At 39.0% G+C, this 19,419-nt stretch overlaps 1 pseudogene; it reads right to left on the bottom strand.

The window, feature by feature from the left end:
• Nucleotides 1-11,861: 11,861 nt before the first annotated feature.
• LOC149247821 (pentatricopeptide repeat-containing protein At3g26782, mitochondrial pseudogene) lies at nt 11,862-15,085 on the bottom strand (annotated as a pseudogene).
• Between the last annotated feature and the right edge of the window lie 4,334 nt (nt 15,086-19,419).

The following is a 19,419-nucleotide window of genomic DNA, read 5'->3' as shown; positions in this document are numbered from 1 at the left end:
ACGAACATGCCTTTGCAATCTTTTACCAGCTTCGAGCTCTTTTACCGAACTGTTTATCCGAAATTAGAGTGTGATCCAAACTAGTCTTCTATCATAGTCACCCAAAAAACTCAAAGAGATATGTCCGAATATTTGTCTTTGTGAAATAGACTGAGGTGCATATTTATAGTGGTCTCCCATGAATATAAGCTGACATGTTCTTATGAAGGGTCGTGTCTCAAAAAGGGTCAGATGACATGAGTTTGTTACTCCTTCTTGAAGCCAACATGAAGAGGAGGACTTGTTTTTATCGTTGGAGGGCTATGTGAAAATGCTATTGACTCATATACATTCTTCATACATGACATTAAGTTTATATGAATTTTATGAAAAATCTTAAAGGCTCTCAATGAGAGCCATCTAAAATAAAACCTCTTGCTCATGAAACCCATGAAGCAAGGCATCATAATAATTTTATTTTCTTCTTTTCATCATTTACAAAAATCACAATTACATGTCATTATGAAGACCAAACCTAGTTGCACTTTTCAACACTCCCTCTTAACTAGGGAGGTATTCATAATGGTACTTGGTCATTCTCAATCTAAAGAATTTTTCATAAAGAAAAGTCGGATTGGTAACCCATCTGTCTAGCATCATATTTAACCAACATTGTCACATAGCAAGGCCTTGACTAACAGTTCTATCCACGTGATTAGAGCACAATGTTGGTGAGACCAATGATTTATAGACACCATAATCATTGTCTCTCAAGTTACATACTCCACTTGAGTGTTCACAAAGTATGACCTTCTTTGGACTATTCTTATCTTGGATAGCCAGTCCTCAAAATATATCGGTCCTCTACGACTACTCTTATCTTGGATGCCCTATCTCATCCTCAAAGAGCATCGGATGCCAAATGTTTACCCAATCCTCCATTATGTCTTCCCAGGTGATAACCAGAATGATGTGTCTAGCTCTCCCTCTCAATAAGGGAGTACATTCCAGTAACAGAATGTATTCATTCCTACGGAAGGAATGTATCTAACCTCCCTCTTGGCTTAGGGATTTTCAAGTTTCTTCTAAGTAAGAAACTTGTTTTCAGACTCACTCTTAATTAGGGACCTAGAGCAGCTCCTCAACCAGTTGCTTGAAGAGCTCCTCCCTTCGATTTCATTAATTTATTTGTCAAAGAGTCTTCATCTTTTGCGGCTTCTTCATAGGGAAAAGACCATCCATCACTTTCATCCATGGGTCAGTCATATCATTATTCCTTTCATTAGAAAGTGCTCCATTAATCTTCACCTGGCCTTGCTTCATGTCACGTTGCCTTCTTCATGCCATGTTTTCTGGAAGGATCTTACATCCTTTTCTATGGTCCTTTGGGAAGACATCCACAGTTCTTCCTTTGGCAGTCCTACATAAGCCCATCCAGATATTTGTTCAAAAATAAGAAACGAACACTTAAATCAAAATTACCTTTGTGATGGTCTTTCATCATGACATCTTCCAGTTTGCATTAGCATCCTGCATACATATTGACATATCTCTTAAAGATATCCATTGTCAAGGGTCTCCATCTTTTTCAGATTTCCATCAGAGTCTTCATATCTTTCCAGGAGATTTCCTAGTCAAATCTTCTTGGTCTTTTAAATGTTGATTGCCTTTACCATTGTTGCATATCTCACGATCTCTTCCTTCCTTTCTTCACATATTACATTCCCAGGAGCTTCCAATAAGAGTTCATTAATTGTAGTCACCCACCTCATATTTCATATGAGGTCATATTATGTTGATTTCATCTAGTGTACCCCATGCCTTCTGACATCCTTTCATAGGAGGAGATTCCTTCCTTTTGATCATGCTTCTCAAGATAGAGCAATGATCCATGTTACCTACAACTATAAAACATGACTTTATAATATTAAATACAAACATACATATCGCATTTACCTTTAGGTCATCTAGGCTTCTTTCAGCAACTTCATCGATTGAAAAGGGCTTCAACCCCTTCATCTCTTATGTCACCATACCATCATCCCAACACTTGCTTTCTCTCTAGAATGGTGAACCTTCCGATGAAGATTCCATCAAAGAATCTTGAGGATCTTGCATATCCCTATCCAGCAGATGTTAACCTTTTGATGTATGATGAGCCTTGTCCTGGATGACTTCTTCCTTTTCTTAAGTTTTTCAATGAGGTCCCCAAGAGCTATATCCTTCATAGTTGACTGCCATCAATTTTCTTCCAAACATCCTTCATGTTTCTTATGGTGATGTCACGAGCTCTTACTTCTAATGCTTTTCTTCTTCTTTCAGCTTCCTCCATTTTTTTGGTGAAATGGACTTCTTTTTTATCTTCCTTGTTATTGCCCTTCTCAAGCTTAGGACAATCTGTAACGCTCATAGCATTGAATCTTAGCTATGTTCTTCTTTCTCGACAAATGTCTGAAATCTTTGTTCCCTCAGCCTGTCCTCTCCTATCTTGCATAGAGACCACACTTTGTTGAATGGGATAGATTTCTTATCCTCATAGACATTTGTTACCGTGTTCATGAGTTAGTGCATTTAGAACAATGAGGATTATCTCTCCCAGATCTTGCAATTGAGACCTTATGAAGATAACCCTTTATCCTTTGATACCTTCAATTTGTGTAGATCAAATGTAAGTGATGTGACCTTCTTTATAGCATCTTCATAGAATAATTTTACCAGCTTATCATATATCTCCTTTGATGTCTCCAAACTTGCTATATAGGAATGAAGGGACCTTTGACTGAATTCATAAGGATACCTTGATCTCTTTCCATGTATTCAAATAATACGTGACCTTCGGATGGTTTGGAGACTTTTTCATGACTTTCACTTGCTTCGAGGACTATGTTTCCTCCTTTTTCATCCAAGGAAGTTTAATGACCCAACCATCTTATAGATCTCCTTGCAAAATGATGTCATTTTACTATATTAGATTATAGAATGAAATATACTTACTTGACAACTGAAGATGAAATCTTCAACTTAATCACTCTAATGGTGGTTGAAGAAGATGTATTAGTGCCCCTTTTGGATTATCTTCTTTCAAACGAGAATCCCTTCTTCAATAAAAGGAGATTTCTCCTTTTATGATGACAATGCCTTTAGATCTAGCTCCCTTTGTTGATGGTAATTGATGAGGATGTTTTGATGCTTCCTCGGATGATCTTCTTCAAGGATAAGGAGGGGATCCTTGCTTCAATGAGAGGGAACTTGCCTTATAGATTTTGAAGATGATGATAATTCCTTCTAGCCTTCAAGATACTTCGACTTTGGTGGTGAATGAGTGTAGATCAGAAATGCTTCTCTTGGATGTCTACGCTTTGTGCTACCTTGCATTGTAGATCTCTTCAACTTGATGAGGGTCTTTGTGGTCTTTTGACGATGACTAGAGGATCCAACACTTTTGCTGGTGTAGAATTCTTCTTCAATCTAGGGTTCGATGTAGATCTCGACTTTGCTTTGATATCCTTCAACTTGCATTGATGTCTTTCTTGAGATTCAATCCTTGAGTGTCACTTTGATTGCATGCCCTTTTCTTGACTTTGACACCTTAGCTCCAATACCATGTTGAGAAATCTAGGGCATCATGAATTAGGTCATTTCTCTTAATTAGTAGTTGCTTGTGAGTGACTCTTACTTCATTAGATTGGGATCTTCTAGTTGCTTAAGTTATTAGTGTTCTTCTTCATCAAACAGCGACCAATGCATGAACATAAATAGATAAGAGACATGAAATGTAGGCTATCGGCCAGGGCCAAAACCTCTCACTCTTTGAGAGGAAAACCCGCACAGATTCTTCTTATAGAGATTCCAATTGATGAATACCAAGACCGAGACCCTTAACATAGTAGCCTCTCCAAGACCAAGACACAAGTCTCTTCCATCTTCTCATTTACTCTTTCTCGGTTCCTTCTACTTCAGATTTCGCACCATATGTGATGACAACCAACTGTGATCACTGTGTTTGTCAAGGATATCAAACTTCTCCTTCAACAGTAACACCAAATCGTGAAGACATACTACTGAACCATAGTTGTTGCCATTTAGAAATACCATCGTGACCTTCTTCCTTGTAACAACAATGAGATCTTGTCACACACTTGTGACCTTCCTCTTGTGTAGCACCGAACATAAGAAACCCTTGTCATTGTAATCCGAACTTGTTTCCCTTCTAGTCACTATAATATATTCATCCGAACTCAGAGAGATATCCGAACCTTTTGTTGACTGAGATTAGCCCTAAACAAAACCTTGTTGTTTCTTACTCATCCGAGCTTCCTTAACAAAAATGCCACTACAATCTTGTTCCAACTCCAAGATCTTTTACCGGATTGTTTACCCAAAATTAGAGTGTGATCTGATTCAACTAGTCTTCTATCACAGTCACCCGAAAAACTCAGAGAGATATGTCCGAAAATTTGTCTCTATAGAATAGGCCGAGGTGCCAATTTATAATGGTCTCCCATGAATATAATCCAACCTATTCTAATGAAGGGTTTTGTCTCAAAAAGGGTGCGCTGACATAAGCTTGTTACTCCTTGAAGCCAACATGAAGAGGCAGACTTGTGCTTATCGTTGGAGGGGTATTTGACAATGCTATTTACTCATATACATTCTTCATACATGACATTGAATCTATATGACCTTTATGACAAATCCTAAAGGCTCTCAATGGGTGCCATCTAAAATAAAACCTCTTGCTCATGAAACCCATGAAGCAAGGCATAATAATAATTTTATTTTCTTCTTTTCATCATTTACAAAACTCACAATTACATGTCATTATGAAGACCGGACCTAGTTACACTTTTCAACACTGCCTTGCTGCTCAAGGTTGCACCTGTCTCTACCTGCAACTTGTAGAGACTCTTCACCCTCACACCTATCTGAGTCTTACATCCATAGTTTTAAAAACCGGCGGAAAAAACCGGTAACCGGCCTAACCGGCCGGTTGGAGGCCTGGCCGGTCCGAACCGGCCCATCTAACCCGGTTTACACCCTCATGTGCCCAAAAATCGGCCCTAACCGGTAAAAACCGGCCGGTTTAGGGCGGAACCGGCCGGTTTATAGCAAACCGGCCGGTTCCGTCCTAAACCGGCCGGTTTATGGACAGCCCGCCGGTTAAAAGAAAAAGCGCAGCGGTTTTTGGTTTTAGGGGTGGTTTAGGGGTTTTGGGGGGCAGGGAAAGGTATTTTCCCTCCAAAAACACCCTCACACTTGCTATAAGACACCCCTCTCACTCTCATTTGTCTCACACAACTGATTTGGAGTGTTTGTGAGTGTTTGTGAGTTTGTTTGTGAGCTTGGAGAGTGTGGAGTTTTTGCTGAAGTAGTCATCTTGGAGTTGGAGTTGGAGCTATTTTGGAGATAGTGTGTAGCTGTCAGTGGAGTTGCCATCTTCAAGAGGAGGCTAAGGGAGCTAGTTTGCATTTCCAGGTAAGGATTTGCACTTGATAATTCCTCATTTGAGTCTGTTGTCCATGAATTTTTTTTTAATGTGTTATACTTATAAACTTCTCACTTCTATGATCTATCATCTATCATGTATGCTATAAACTCTCTACTTCTAGCTCTAAGCCTCTATGCTATCAAATTTTGTAGCTTGAGCCTTGCATGTGCATTTGTTTTCCTACATTTATCTTTGGTTTTCCATTTTGCTTAGCTGCAATTTTTTTTTAAATGGCAGATTTCTTTGCAAATTGTTATTATTTCAAGCAAACATGGCTCCAAAAGGAAAGGACAGTGCATGGGTTCATTGTGATGTAATTGAGGGAAAAATGATATGCAAATTATGCCATAAATCTATTGGAGGTGGGGGTATTCTTAGGTTGAAACAACACTTGGCTGGGGTAAGAGGCCAAGTAAAGCCATGTGATGCACCAAAAGAACTGTTAGGTCCTATTAGGGCAGAATACATTGCCAAGCTTGAAAAAATTTATGAGGATAAGGCTAGGGAGAAGGCCATCCAAGATGAAATTGCAAGGAAGAGGGAATTAATGGAAGCCATGAATCTTATGAAAGAAAGTGGGTATGATGATTATGAGATTCAAGACTCCACTTCTATCCCTTCCACCAATGACCCCTTTCACTATGTTCATCCTTCTGTTGGAGTTGGCCAACCATCAAAAGGAACAAAGAGACCAAACATCCAAAGTTATTTCTCATCTTCTGCCAACATTGCCTCTTCTAAATCTAATCCCACTTCCTCCCAGCCAAGTTCTCAACCCACTTTGGATCAACATTGGAAAAAACAATGCAAAGAAACTTCTCACCAATACATTGCTAGATGGTGGTATGATTCAGATATCCCATTTAATGTTGCTCGCTCACCTTATTACCAAGCTATGTGGGACTCTGTTATAGCTGCAGGAAAGGGCTTCAAAGGCCCTAGTATGCATGACTTGAGGGGAGCTCTTTTGCAAAAAGAGATATCTTCCATTGATGAGTATTTGGTTGAGTTTAAAGAGTCATGGCTCAAAACAGGTTGTTCCATTATGTCAGATGGATGGACCGATGGAAAGAACCGCACTATCATTAATTTCCTTGTTTCTTGCCCTCAAGGAACCATGTTTTTGAAATCAGTTGATGCATCTGATAGGGTAAAGGATGCAAGCCTTCTATTTGAGCTTTTGGATAACATTATTCAGGAAGTTGGGGAGCAGCATGTTGTGCAGGTCATCACTGATAATGCCTCAAACTATGTTCTTGCTGGAAAGATGCTTGAGGCCAAATATAAGACCATATTTTGGACTCCATGTGCTGCACATTGCATAGACCTCATGCTTGAGGATATAGGCAAAGTGGAGTGGGTAAAAAACACTGTAGAGCATGCCAAGTGCATTACAAAATACATTTACAACCACTCATGGGTATTGAGCCTAATGAGGAAACACACTGGAGGCAAAGAGCTTGTTAGGCCTGCAATTACGAGATTTGCAACTCACTTCCTCATGTTGCAATGTCTCAATGGTCAACATAGAAACTTGCAGAAAATGTTTTCCTCTGAAGAATGGTCTGAATCTCGGTGGGCTCGTAGACCAGATGGAAAAGACACCAAAAAGAAAGTGTTAGACACTTATTTTTGGAAAAGGTCTGTAGAGCTTGTGAAAATTACCGAGCCCCTTGTTAAGGTGCTAAGGTTGGTGGATGGGGAAAGATTGGCCATGGGCTACATTTATGAAGCTATGGATCAGGCAAAGGAGCAGATACGGGCAGCTTACAATGACAGGTTAGCTAAATATGGCCGTATATGGGAGATCATTGATAACAGATGGAACAATCAACTCCATCGTCCTATACATGCAGCCGGGTATTTTTTGAACCCAAGGTATCACTATAAAAATCGGCTAGGAGATCAGCATGATGGGGAGGTCAGAGCTGGATTGATTGATTGCTTGGAGCGCATGGTCCCTAACCATGTAGACCAGTTGGAAATACATAGACAGCTTACTATTTTCAATCAAGCAAGTGGTACTTTTGGCAAAAACTTGGCAAAGATGGTAAGAGATGTGGACCAACCAGGTAAGCAATTCCAATTTCCATTTTCTTTTTCATTTCAAGTTAAAATTGTTTACGTTCTTTACAATTCAAATTATAAACTAAGTTACTAATTATTGTCTTTTTCTTTGCAGCACATTGGTGCGAGTCATTTGGTGGCCAGTGTCCTCAATTGCAAAGGTTTGCAATTAGAGTCCTCAGTCAAACTTGCAGTGCTTCAGGTTGTGAGCGCAATTGGTCTGTTTTTTAGCGCATACACACGAAGAAGAGAAACCGTTTGGAACAAAAACGGTTAAATGATCTTGTTTTTGTGCAATACAACCTTCGACTGAGGATGAACCAAATGATAAGCAAATCACTTGATCTAGATCCCATTGTGTTGGACGATATTGATCCAACATCAGAATGGGTGGAGGAGACTGAAGATCCTGTGTTTGAGGCTGATTTTGATATCGACATGGCTTTAGCGGAGGATGAGGCAGATTATGTGGCGGCATCAGAACCAGGATCAGTAGCGGCATCAAGGAAAGGCAAGGAACCAATGGAAGGCACTAGTCGTGCAGGTCGAAAAACTCGTGCTTCCATTAGGTCCACTTCTATTGTCATTGGTGGCATTGATACTGATGTTGCAGATGAGGCAGAGGCATCCTCAGACTCTGAACCAGATGATGTCTATGTAGCTCCTGATGATGATCCTGTGTCTAGTAGTGGTGATGGACTTGATGATTGATCATGTGTACACTGTAGACTTGTAGTAGGCCAATGGCCTCATAGCTTGCAGCATTGTTTTTGGACTTTATAGGCCATTTAGAGCCTCATTTCTTATGTATTTTGCTATTTTGTCGATGATATGTATTGCACTCGGTGCCATTTTGATATATTCACCTTTGCATGGTATATAAATGAGCAAACTTTGCATATTTTGTCTCTATTGGCTTGGAATCATGGTTTTACATCTTAAAAATAGTTTTGTTTCATTAAAAATTAATTATTTAATGTATTTTTTAAAAACCGGTTCGTTTAGACCAAACCAGTCCCGGTTAGACCGGTTCCGGTCGGTAAACCGGTTCATTAGGTGGACCGGTCCGATCACCGGTTCCGGTTTTAAAAACACTGCTTACATCTAGAAGCTAAGTGTTGGAGGTACACCTTACCTTTGTTGAAGATGATATCATATCCCTTGTCCTCAAGGGTAGCTACCAAAACAAGATTCTGCCTCAATACTGGAATATAGAGAACATCTCTAAGATGAAGAGGATTACTTGACTCCCTCTAAAAACAAACAATACCAACTCCTCTAGCTGCATATTGATCATCATCTCCTAGCTCAATTGGAAACTGCATGTCCTTCTCCTTTAGGGTTGAAACTCTTTTTGTTCCTAGTTATGTGGAAGGATGTTCCTTAAACACATTTGGCAGGTACTTTGCCTCCTCTTCTGTTGATCACTACAACTTTTTCTCCCTCAAAAAGTGTGCCTCTCTAGCTCCACAATCTGCCACTTAATGATCATAGCTCCTTTTGTGTCCTTGAACTTTGGCTCATTGATATGTCCTACTAGTAAGCCTCTAGCTCCACTAATCATTGGGTCTTCTAGATTTGCCCTATTATCAGTGGTTTGGCCATGTGCAACCCATTAAACTAGGGCTCCACAACTCTGCCTCCTGATAGCTCATTAATCATTCAATGATCATTGTACATGTGGACTTCAAGGACTGCCCACTTGTCAAGATTTTCGCTGCTCCAGAATGTTGCTCCTAAGGCACTTGTGATGATCTTAAATCTGTTCCATGCTCTGATACCATGTAGAAAATCCATGAAATCTGATCTGCTAATATGAGAAATCTGAAATAAAATTTCCTCTCACATAAACACTGAATTTTTCTACTAGATGCAGCGGAATAGGAACAGAAGTAAAAGCACAGTGACACAATTCAAAAACACAGAATTGTCTAGGGAACCCAACTGGGAAATCCTCTGCTTGATGTGAATTTTATTGATAGCAAAAATTGAGCAATTGATCTCTTACAAAATACAATTGTTTCAATCTGAAAGACACACTTGTCTTTCCTACTTAACGTAAGCTTGAACCTTTGCAAGACCGTTGATATTTGTTGCCCTCTACCAACCTGTGCACGAGCTTTTCTTGCACACTCTTTCTCTCACAAGCTCCACGCACAAACTCGTGCTTCCTATGCTCACCAAAACAATGAATAAACTTGTGCCTTCATTCCTCCTTTTAAAGGCAATTCAAATGGTATAAATTAGTGAGTTTCTAATTAAGGAAGATGATTGTGTGATTGATTGAGTTAGCATGAGTTAATGTTCATGCAACTCGTCTTATTTCAAGTCAACCACTTGAAAATCAATCACTTGTGATTTTCCTCAATCAACTCAAACTAGAAAATAAAAAACTCGACTTTCAATTTCAACACATTAATTAATTGCAACCTAACTCGTCCTAATTTTTAGGGACATTCCTAAATTTTAGGAACTCATCCTAATTTATAGGGAATCTCCTAATTTTTAGGAACTCAAGCATGCACAAGAAGGAACTCGAATTTGACTCCTTGAATTAAGGCACAAATCAAGGAATCACTTTCTTGCTACTATTTTCAAAATTATTTCAATCTAGTTGTTGCTTTCTTATATTGACTAAGGTTTGGCTTTGACAATAACTTGAATAGTACACTGGATAGTGTGTTTTTACCCTCCATTAATCTGCCTTTTCATAGTTATCGTAATGTACAGGAATGTTGACAATGGGGTTCTCTGTTTTTTGTGGCTGGTTTATTTATGGTGTTTGGTCTGCTTTCAAGACTTGAGGCTCTATATATAGACTATAGATGGATTGGGTTTGGATGTAAGGAGATCCATACCAAAGTTCAATGTTCTAGTATCCAAGAGAAATGGGTATTTTGTTTTTCTTGGCCTTTCCTTGTTAATGGAATTTATATTTGGTGGAGAAACATCTATGTAGATCCCCATATATGGCCAAAAAACACAAATTCTAAAGCAATATGGTCCATGGAACATATAGAAGGAACATACAAATAATAAATTACTTGTAAAATAAAAAGAAGAAATAGGAAACCATATAGATAAAGGAAGGAAAACATTGAGGAATGGGATTAAAATGATCATGATATCCTCAAGAAAATTCAAAATTTGTGGAACAAAAGGAGTATCGGCTTCACTCCTTGAGATCATTGAACTAACTCAGAATACAGATATTCCAAGAGCAGAAAAACTAAAAGTGTGAACTGATTCCCAAATATTGGATTATTTATGACTATTTTGTTAATCTAGGTTGTCATTGATGTCTGAGACACTTTGAACCAAACCTTGAAGTAACCTAGAGGGGCATTATAGTGGCTATTTGAAGCATTTGCCAAAGCATATCTCGGAGCCATTTGAAGACCTATTTGAGGCTTGGAGCAACATCGTGAGAGCGTCATTTGTTGCAGGCAATTTTGAAGTATACTTGAAGAGCAGTCATTAAATAATCCTTGAAGAAGGACATCCACTAGACCATGATGCATTGTTGAAGGCCTTCATGATGTGACCTTGGAGATCTAGTTTGAATACGATGAAGAGCAATGGTGACACCTTCAAGGAGATCAAGGTTGTCATTGATGACGAGACGTGGAGACGAAATGAAGGGATAATTGAAGATTGACAAGGCTCGTTGAAGACATTGGGAGTCGTGAAGTATAACCAAATATATCTTAACGAAGTAAAATAAGGGTTGGAGCCCAAGAGGATGGAACCTCGAGAAAACAAGGATGGTGCCTTGGAGGATAGGGTTGGAGCCCTAGAGGATCGGAGTCCTCAAGAAACCAAGTCAGAGCTTGAACCAGATATAAGGGTGGAGCCCTTGAGGTCGGTGCCTCTAAATTGACAAGGTAGGAACCTTGGAAGTCCAAGTCGGTGCTTGGCAAAACACAGGTTGGAGCCTGGGAGATTGAAGATCGGTGTCTTCATCTAGGGTTGGAGCCCTCTATATATTGTACTTGATTTATTGTAAAAAAAATAATTAATAAAAGCTTTTATTCTTATTGTTCATTTTATGTTTTAAATATAAGTGATCTAACTGGTAAAAATAACAATTGCAAAAAAACACTGATTCACCCCCTACAGTGTTTCCAACATATTTTCCAAAACCTCTATATCACATCTTGAGACAAGCTTACACCCATTGAATGTCTCCAAAACTTGTGCCTCTTACATGGCAGTAGAAATGTTAGAAGCATAAAGCCAGAATCAGTGATCATGTTGGGAAAATGGAAGGGGAAATTTAATGACAAACACGAATTTGTTTATGGGCCGTGAATTTATGGACTATCTATGAAATTAAGGGTTAAAACCTTAAGCATTACTGTGTAGTATTGCAAATACAGAAGCAGTGTTATTAGGGGAATCGCTGAAACCTGCTCAATGATGGTTACAGATGTGATCTATAGCATCATTATGACAGAGCTGAAGCTCTAAGAGGATACAGTATCTAACCTCTGAATATTAAATAATCCAATCCAGCTGGCTATGACTGGGATGCTTATGAATCTTATTGTTTCATGCCATACCCACAAGACGGCAATGCGTTAGTACCTAGATGGGCATGCTTACGTTTGTTACTTGTTTAGCCGAAAATTACCAATAATCACCACAAGAACACTGTCCATCCTTGAAATGATGGAAGCGGTTTGTATCCCTCACAACAATTTCACGTGCAGCTATCTTAGAAATAAATCTTATTGCAGAGTGGCAGTCACCACACACACGAAGATTCTTGACAATCCGGATGGTTGTTCCAGGTAATGTTTTGATAAGACCAAATGCAATAGCAAGCTTCTCACTGTGATGGCAGAGAAAAGTTTCCTTATGCTCCTCCTCCAGATCATGCAGCACAAAATTTGTATTGGGTACATACCCTGCCTCCTTCATCTGCCCGGACAACATCTCCAGCATTTCATAAATTTTAGGTGTATGTTGATGCGACCTGTCACCGTTGAGAAATGTATACACCTTGTTACTGACCTCAGTCCAGCTACACCCTGGTTTTTTCTCTACTCTCCTGTCATTCATCATCTTTCTCACTTTTTCTACACCATCCCACCTGCCAGCAGTTGCATAGATGTTTGACAGTGCCACATAATGGGCAGCATTTTCAGGATCCAATTCAAAAAGGCGTTCTGCAGCATATTCTCCCAGTTCTATATTAGTATGGATTCTACAGGCCCCAAGTAAGGATCCCCACACAATGGCATCAGGTTTTATTGGCATTTTTTTAATGAAGTCCCTGACCTCATCCAACTGCCCAACACGACCAAGAAGGTCAACCATGCAACATTAGTGCTCCACAGAAGGTATGATCTGATAATCTTGAGACATTCTATTGAAGTAGTGCCAACCATCATCCACCAGGCCTGCATGGCAACATGCAGACAGAACACCTACAAAGGTGATATGGTCTGGCTTCATACCTGCATTTTGCATGTTTTCAAAAAGTTGAAGAGCCTCTTTGCCATAGCCGTGCATTGCGTATCCTCCTAACATTGCAGTCCACGAAATTACATTCTGTCTAGGCATGCTATTAAATACTCTATGTGCATCCCCAATACTGCCACATTTAGCATACATGTCTATAAGTGCATTCCCAACAAAGATATCAGACTGTAAACCCTTTCTAATAATATCTTCATGGACCTCCTTCCCCTCGTGAAGAGCTGCCAGGTTGGCAAATGCTGGGAGAATACTTGAAAAGGTATCTGAGTTTGGCCTTAAACCTGTATCTTGCATTTGTAAAAAAAGCTTAAGAGCCGCATCAAAAAAACCATTCTGAGTGTATCCTGAGATCATTGCTGTCCATGACACCAGATTTTTTTCAGGCATTTCTTGAAATAGTTGTAGGGCTTCACCGAGAAGGCGGTTTTGTGCACAGCCCGCAATCATTGCATTCCATGAAATCGTGTTTCTTTGAGTCATCTGCTGAAAGAGTTTCAGTGCCTCTCCAGCACGCCCATTTTGTGCATATCCAGCAATCATGGCATTCCACGAAACTACATTTCGAAAAGGCATTTCATCAAACACTTTGCAGGCATCTTCAATGCTTTCACATTTGGCATACATATCTACAAGGGCACTTCCCACAAAGACATTAAACTGAAACCCACTTTTGATTATGCTGCCATGGATGGCCTTGCCTTTCTGAAGAGCAGCCAAACTAGCACATGCTTTCAGAACACTGGCAAATGTCTCTACATTTGGTTTCACACCTGTCCGCTGCATTTCTCCGAAAAGATTCACAGACTTGTCAAAATACCCATTATGTACATACCCTGAAATCATCGCATTCCAAGAGACCCCGTTTCTCTCGGGCATAGTCTGGAAGAGCTTCAAGGACTCTTCAACTTGCCCATTATGTGCATACCCCGCAATCAGTGTATTCCATGAGACGATATTTCTTTCCGTCATTTTCTCAAACACATCGTGTGCATCCTTGATGCTGTTGCATTTGGCATACATGTCCACAAGAGTATTCCCAACAAAAACATCGCCCTGAAACCCATTTCTGATTATGGCTTCATGAATGTCCTTCCTACAGTCCAGAGCTGCCAGGCTTGCGCATGCGGTTAGAATGCTCGCAAATGTGAACTCATTCGGTTGAAAACCCATTCCCTGCATTTGATAAAACAGTGCCAAGGCCTCCTCCTCAGGTCCATGCCGAGAATATGCTGCAATCATCGCAGTCCATGAGACCACATTCCGTTCAGACATTTCGTCAAACACTTGGCGTGCATCCTCTATATATCCAAATTTGATATACATGATTACAATTTTAGTTTCTAAGAAGGCATCTCTGTTACTTCCAGTTAAGATGGTGTGGGCATGGACTTGTTTGCCTTCTGTGATGACTTTCAAGCTGATGCATGACTGCAATAGAGCAGCGTATGTATAAGAATCAGGACGAATGCTCTGGCGGTCCATAAAATGCAGTATGAGTAGCGCCTCCCTCAACCGGTTTTGCTTACAGAACGCTCTCACGTCTTCACAGATTTCATGATAAGTACTTTTGGCATTGGCATGCTGCGGGTAGTCTGGAAGAGCACTAATAACCATGTCAATGACAGTTTGGAAATTGACGGTGGAAGTAGCATTGACATTGGCATTGCATGTCAGTGTGGTGAAAAAGCTATAATTGGCCTGGCGTTGGGCTCTCCTAAGAAATAGAGAGAGGCGCATAGGCGTGGTTTCATCTACTCTAGCTAGCAGTAGTCTCTTCCTGACTTGATTGTCCTTTTACAGTGATGCAAGATAATACTTTGAATTCTTCACCTACTTCAAGAATTCTTTGGTAGAGCATAACACTACTTTGTTGCTATTAGTCTCATCGCCCTCTTTCTTCATTCGTTACAACCAAAATTTCTACCCTCTTTCACAATTTAACGTGTTATTCTTCCCAACATGGAAGTCATTTCAATCATGCTACCAAGACCTCCACAATCAAATGTGACAAACATCCATTCAGACAATATCACACATCTCTTTTGTCTCTAGTATGAAACCTCAAGAAGCATTATTCAAATTTAATGATATGGAATTCTTTTTTGTAGCCATGACCCTTTATAAGCAGTCGAGTGGGCAAACATTTTGATTAAATATCTTTTGAATTAATTTAGTGGAAACCCAATTTTTAAGTACTACTTTCATATATAATCAGGTTACTAACACTTGCGTTCAGTTTTACACATGGCCTTGAAGATAGTCTTTCTTTGTTCTAACTCCTTTTCTTCCATAATTTGCTCGTCCAATTTAGACAACAAATTATCATCTTGCTTTTGCTAGATTTTGAAAATGTTATTTCCAACTACTAACTCTATTACTTTTGTAATAGGTGTTCTAACTATGTTTCTTCTTCTTTCATTTTGATTTTCTAGGAATTTGTATGATTATTGCCCCACTATATTACACTTGGAAGAAGTACCAATAAATCTATCACCTTTACCTCTCCCATAATCTCTGTTGAAAAAAAATGCAACAAGAAAATCTTAATTTAATTTTGTTTTTGAATTAAATTAGGAATTAAATTGTAATTCTAATTCTTATAGCAACTTGTAATAATTAACTAAGTTAATTTGACTTAGTTGGCTCAGTTAATTTGAATTGGGAGTCTATCTAGAGTCATGTAGAGAAGTTCCTAAATTTAGGGGCCCAAGTTGAGTTCTTTTGAGTTATAATTATTTAATTTGGTTTAATTGAGTTGAATTCAATTAAACTAGTTCCAACTGATGGAGGAATTAGTGGGAGATCTAGTACTGGGGTGTAACCTGCATTAGTGGAGTGTAAGCAGCACTACTCAACCAGTAAATTGAAGATTCACTCATAATTAACTCATGCATGTTAGATCGTAGAAAGACCCAGTTGATATTAGAGTTCAGGGACACTGTACTATCAGTTGTAAAATCGTCTAAATTAAACTGATGGTGCATGCAATCAGAGGAAGGCCTATGATGAATTACGTAGTTATGGATCGGGAATCTCCCAATTAAATATGGGCTAATTCCCTAGGAAACTACGCAAGGAAATAGGAGCTTGGGAGGAAGCAGATTTGGTTAAGTATTGGCTGAAGCTTGTTGGTGACACAGTGAGACAGATTGAGATAGTGCAGAGATTGCTCGGGGTTGAGCAAATCATTATAATCTTCTTATATTTTATGATTAATGCAATATATGGATAGCAGGGGTTTTTAGTTGTGGCTTTCCCCATAAAATTATTGTATTATGTGTGATTGAATTATTTCCCTTTCCGTTGATGAGTAAAGTAGATTCAAGTCAATTGTTTTAGCATATTACAATCTGCAGTTTGAATCTATAAGAAATTTTTACATGGTATCAAAGCTAAAATCACTATAGAAGAGGAGAATACGAGTTTGTCTTTTGCAGGAGAAATCGAATTTGTAGAAAATCCTGTAGATTCACAAGCTTATGCAATGTACTAAAGGAGAGGACAAGAATCTACTTCTACTTTCATTCAGCGGAAGCCAATAGATCGATGAAAACAATAATTGACAAGAGGAAGATCATCAAATACACATAACACAATAAATATACAGGGAAAGCCACAGCTCAAAACCCCATTATCTGCATTTCATATATCAGAAATCCAAGATGATAATACAATGCTTGTTCTCACAAGAACAATCCCAACACTCGTAAAATCAATCTCCAACTCACTGGCAAACTCTTGGCCAGCACTTAGCCAATTCTCCAGCTCTCCAAGCCCCTATTTCCTTGCATAATTCTGATCGCTGATTAGCACATATTAATGGAAACCAGTGCATCCAAAACTATGCAATCCCTTCAAGGTTCAGTTTCTAATTGCATGCACCATTTGTACAACTTGGAATATTATACAACTGATAGTACACTATCCCTGCACTCTAGTCTCAACTGGGTCTTTATCAGAATCGACATGCATGAGTTTCTGATGAGGGAATCTTCAGTTAAATGGAGTAACACTTGTGGATGGACCAGTGCACCAACTGACTGCTAATCCTCTACTAGTTCCACAAATAGTTAGAACTAATTTCGCTGACCATAACTCAATAAATTGAGTTATCTAATTACAACTCATAAATAAACTCATCCCGGACCCCTAAAACTTAGGGATCACACTTACATGACTTCATAGAGACTTCCAACTTGAATTCCTAAGTTAACTAAGTCAACTTAACTTAGTTAACTATTACAAGTTGCTATGATAAAAGAATTACAATTTTAATCCACAATTTAATTCAATGACAAATTAAATTGGAATTTTTTGATTCTATTTTTAATATTTCTTGTTGCTATTTTTAACACTCCTTCTCAACAAGAAAGGAATTCAACTCAATCCCGATCCTGAACCTTTGGAATGTTCTGCATGCAACACTTATCTCTAGTGTTGTTTCTACAACAAGTCCAGAAACAAAAAAACATCCAACCTGAATCAGTATGATGCATTTGTCATCAAAGTCTTTGGTTGTTATTGCCTCTGTCTGCTGAAAACTTTGCGCTTCTGTTGACTCTGTCTTTTTGCACCGTTGTCAACCCTTCTCTTGTTAATAAATGTTGTCATTGATGTCAATATGGCATTGGCCAAGATGGCAAATATTCTTGATATGCCTAATGAATATCATGAAACCCTAGAATGAGATGATAAGGTTGAAGATAATAGATGCCTAGTTCCATATGATGATGTTGTAACTCTTGTTTGATAAGAATGTCATCAATTAATATGTCAAGTCACTAATGAAGAAGTCTTAAGAAGTGCCAAGTGCCAAGTATTTAGAAGCCCTTGATGACATATGGAGGACTACATTTGATGATGTCATATTCTTGATGAATGACCACAATTGATGATGTCACTTGATGAGGTCTTTATAACATGGTTGGAGATCATTTCATGGTTGGAAGATTATTTTGGAGTTCTCCTAATGATGTTGCACTATGAATGCACTAGTATATGATGACATTGTTCATGTGTCAAGCTACATGGATGTTGCACTCCTGCATAATGACTCTATGATCTTATGATGACATTGATAACAATGAAGAAACCACGTTGTCCCAAACATTCCTCATGTTGTTCCAAACTTTTTATGCATAAAATTTAAGGACAGTCACAAATAAAAATTATTTTGGACACCTTAGAGTCATCCTTTCAAAATGGATCCTAGACCATCTTAAAGAGGATTTTTTCTCTTTCTAACGAGCCTTTATTTGCCCTAAAACTCCCAATAGTTTGTGAGATATTGAATTTTTAAGTTAAGGAAATTATTCCTAGCAGTGAGCCGACCTACACTCAGTCATACAAGTCGGCCTCACTTCAAATAGACGTGTCCCTTTAGTTGTAAATGAAATCTCTATAAATAGACGTCCAAACACTTCATTTTGATCAGCGATTCGGGCAAGAATTTAGAGATATGAAGTACAGAAGAAGACAGAAGGCCGAGGAGAACAAGGAGATTATTGTTTAGGACAAAAAAAAAAGGATAATTATGTTTAGGCATAAAATCTTGGTCAAAGTTGTCATATTTTCCGTGGTCGAAGTTGTTGTAGTTTCCGTGGTTGAAGTTGTCATAGTTTTCGTGGTCGAAGTTTCCGTAGTTTCTGTGGTCGAAGCTGCCATAGTTGTCGTAGTCAAAGCTGTCGTGGTCGAAGCTGCGGTAGTTTCCATGGTCGAAGTTGTCGTAGTTGTCATGGTTGAAGATGTCGTGGTCGAAGTTGTCATAGTTTTCATGGTCAAAGTGTTGATTTATTGGGATTGGACAAATAGAGCTTGTTGGAGTATTCTCTTAAGAACAGAGTAAAGCAGAGTTGGAGAACTTTGTGAAGCAACATATTGAAGATTTGTATAGATCATTGAATACCATGATGCATTGAAGCCATCATGAGGTGACCTTGAAGAAGTTTTGTTTGGGTAACATGAAGAGCAGTGGTGACACCTTCATGTGAAGAACAAGGTCGTCATTGATGATGTGATGTGGAGACTAAGTGAAGGTGTAGCTGAAGATTGATAGGGCTTGTTGAAGAAGACATTGGGAGTCGTGAAGTATAACCAAACATATATTGATGAAGTAAATCTAAGGGTTGGAGCCCAAGAGTTTGAAGCCTCAAAAATACAAGGTTGGTGCCTTGGAAGATAGGGTTGGAGCCCTAGAGGTTGGAGCCTCAAAGAGACAAGATTGGTGCCTTGGAAGATAGGGTTGGAGCCCTAGAGGATAGGAGTCCTCAAGAGACCAGGTTGGTGCATGTACCAGAGATAGGGTTGGAGCCCTAGAGGTTGGTGCCTCAAAGTGACAAGGTTGGAGCCTTGGGAAGTCCAATTCGGTGCTTGGAAAAATACAGGTTAGAGCCTGGGAGATT

Source organism: Pinus tabuliformis, chromosome 7 (genome assembly GCF_031772625.1).
Source record: "Pinus tabuliformis cultivar Carrire ecotype Pingquan chromosome 7, CPIR1, whole genome shotgun sequence".
Classification (NCBI taxonomy): domain Eukaryota; kingdom Viridiplantae; phylum Streptophyta; class Pinopsida; order Pinales; family Pinaceae; genus Pinus; species Pinus tabuliformis.
This window is presented reverse-complemented; position numbering and strand designations above follow the sequence as displayed.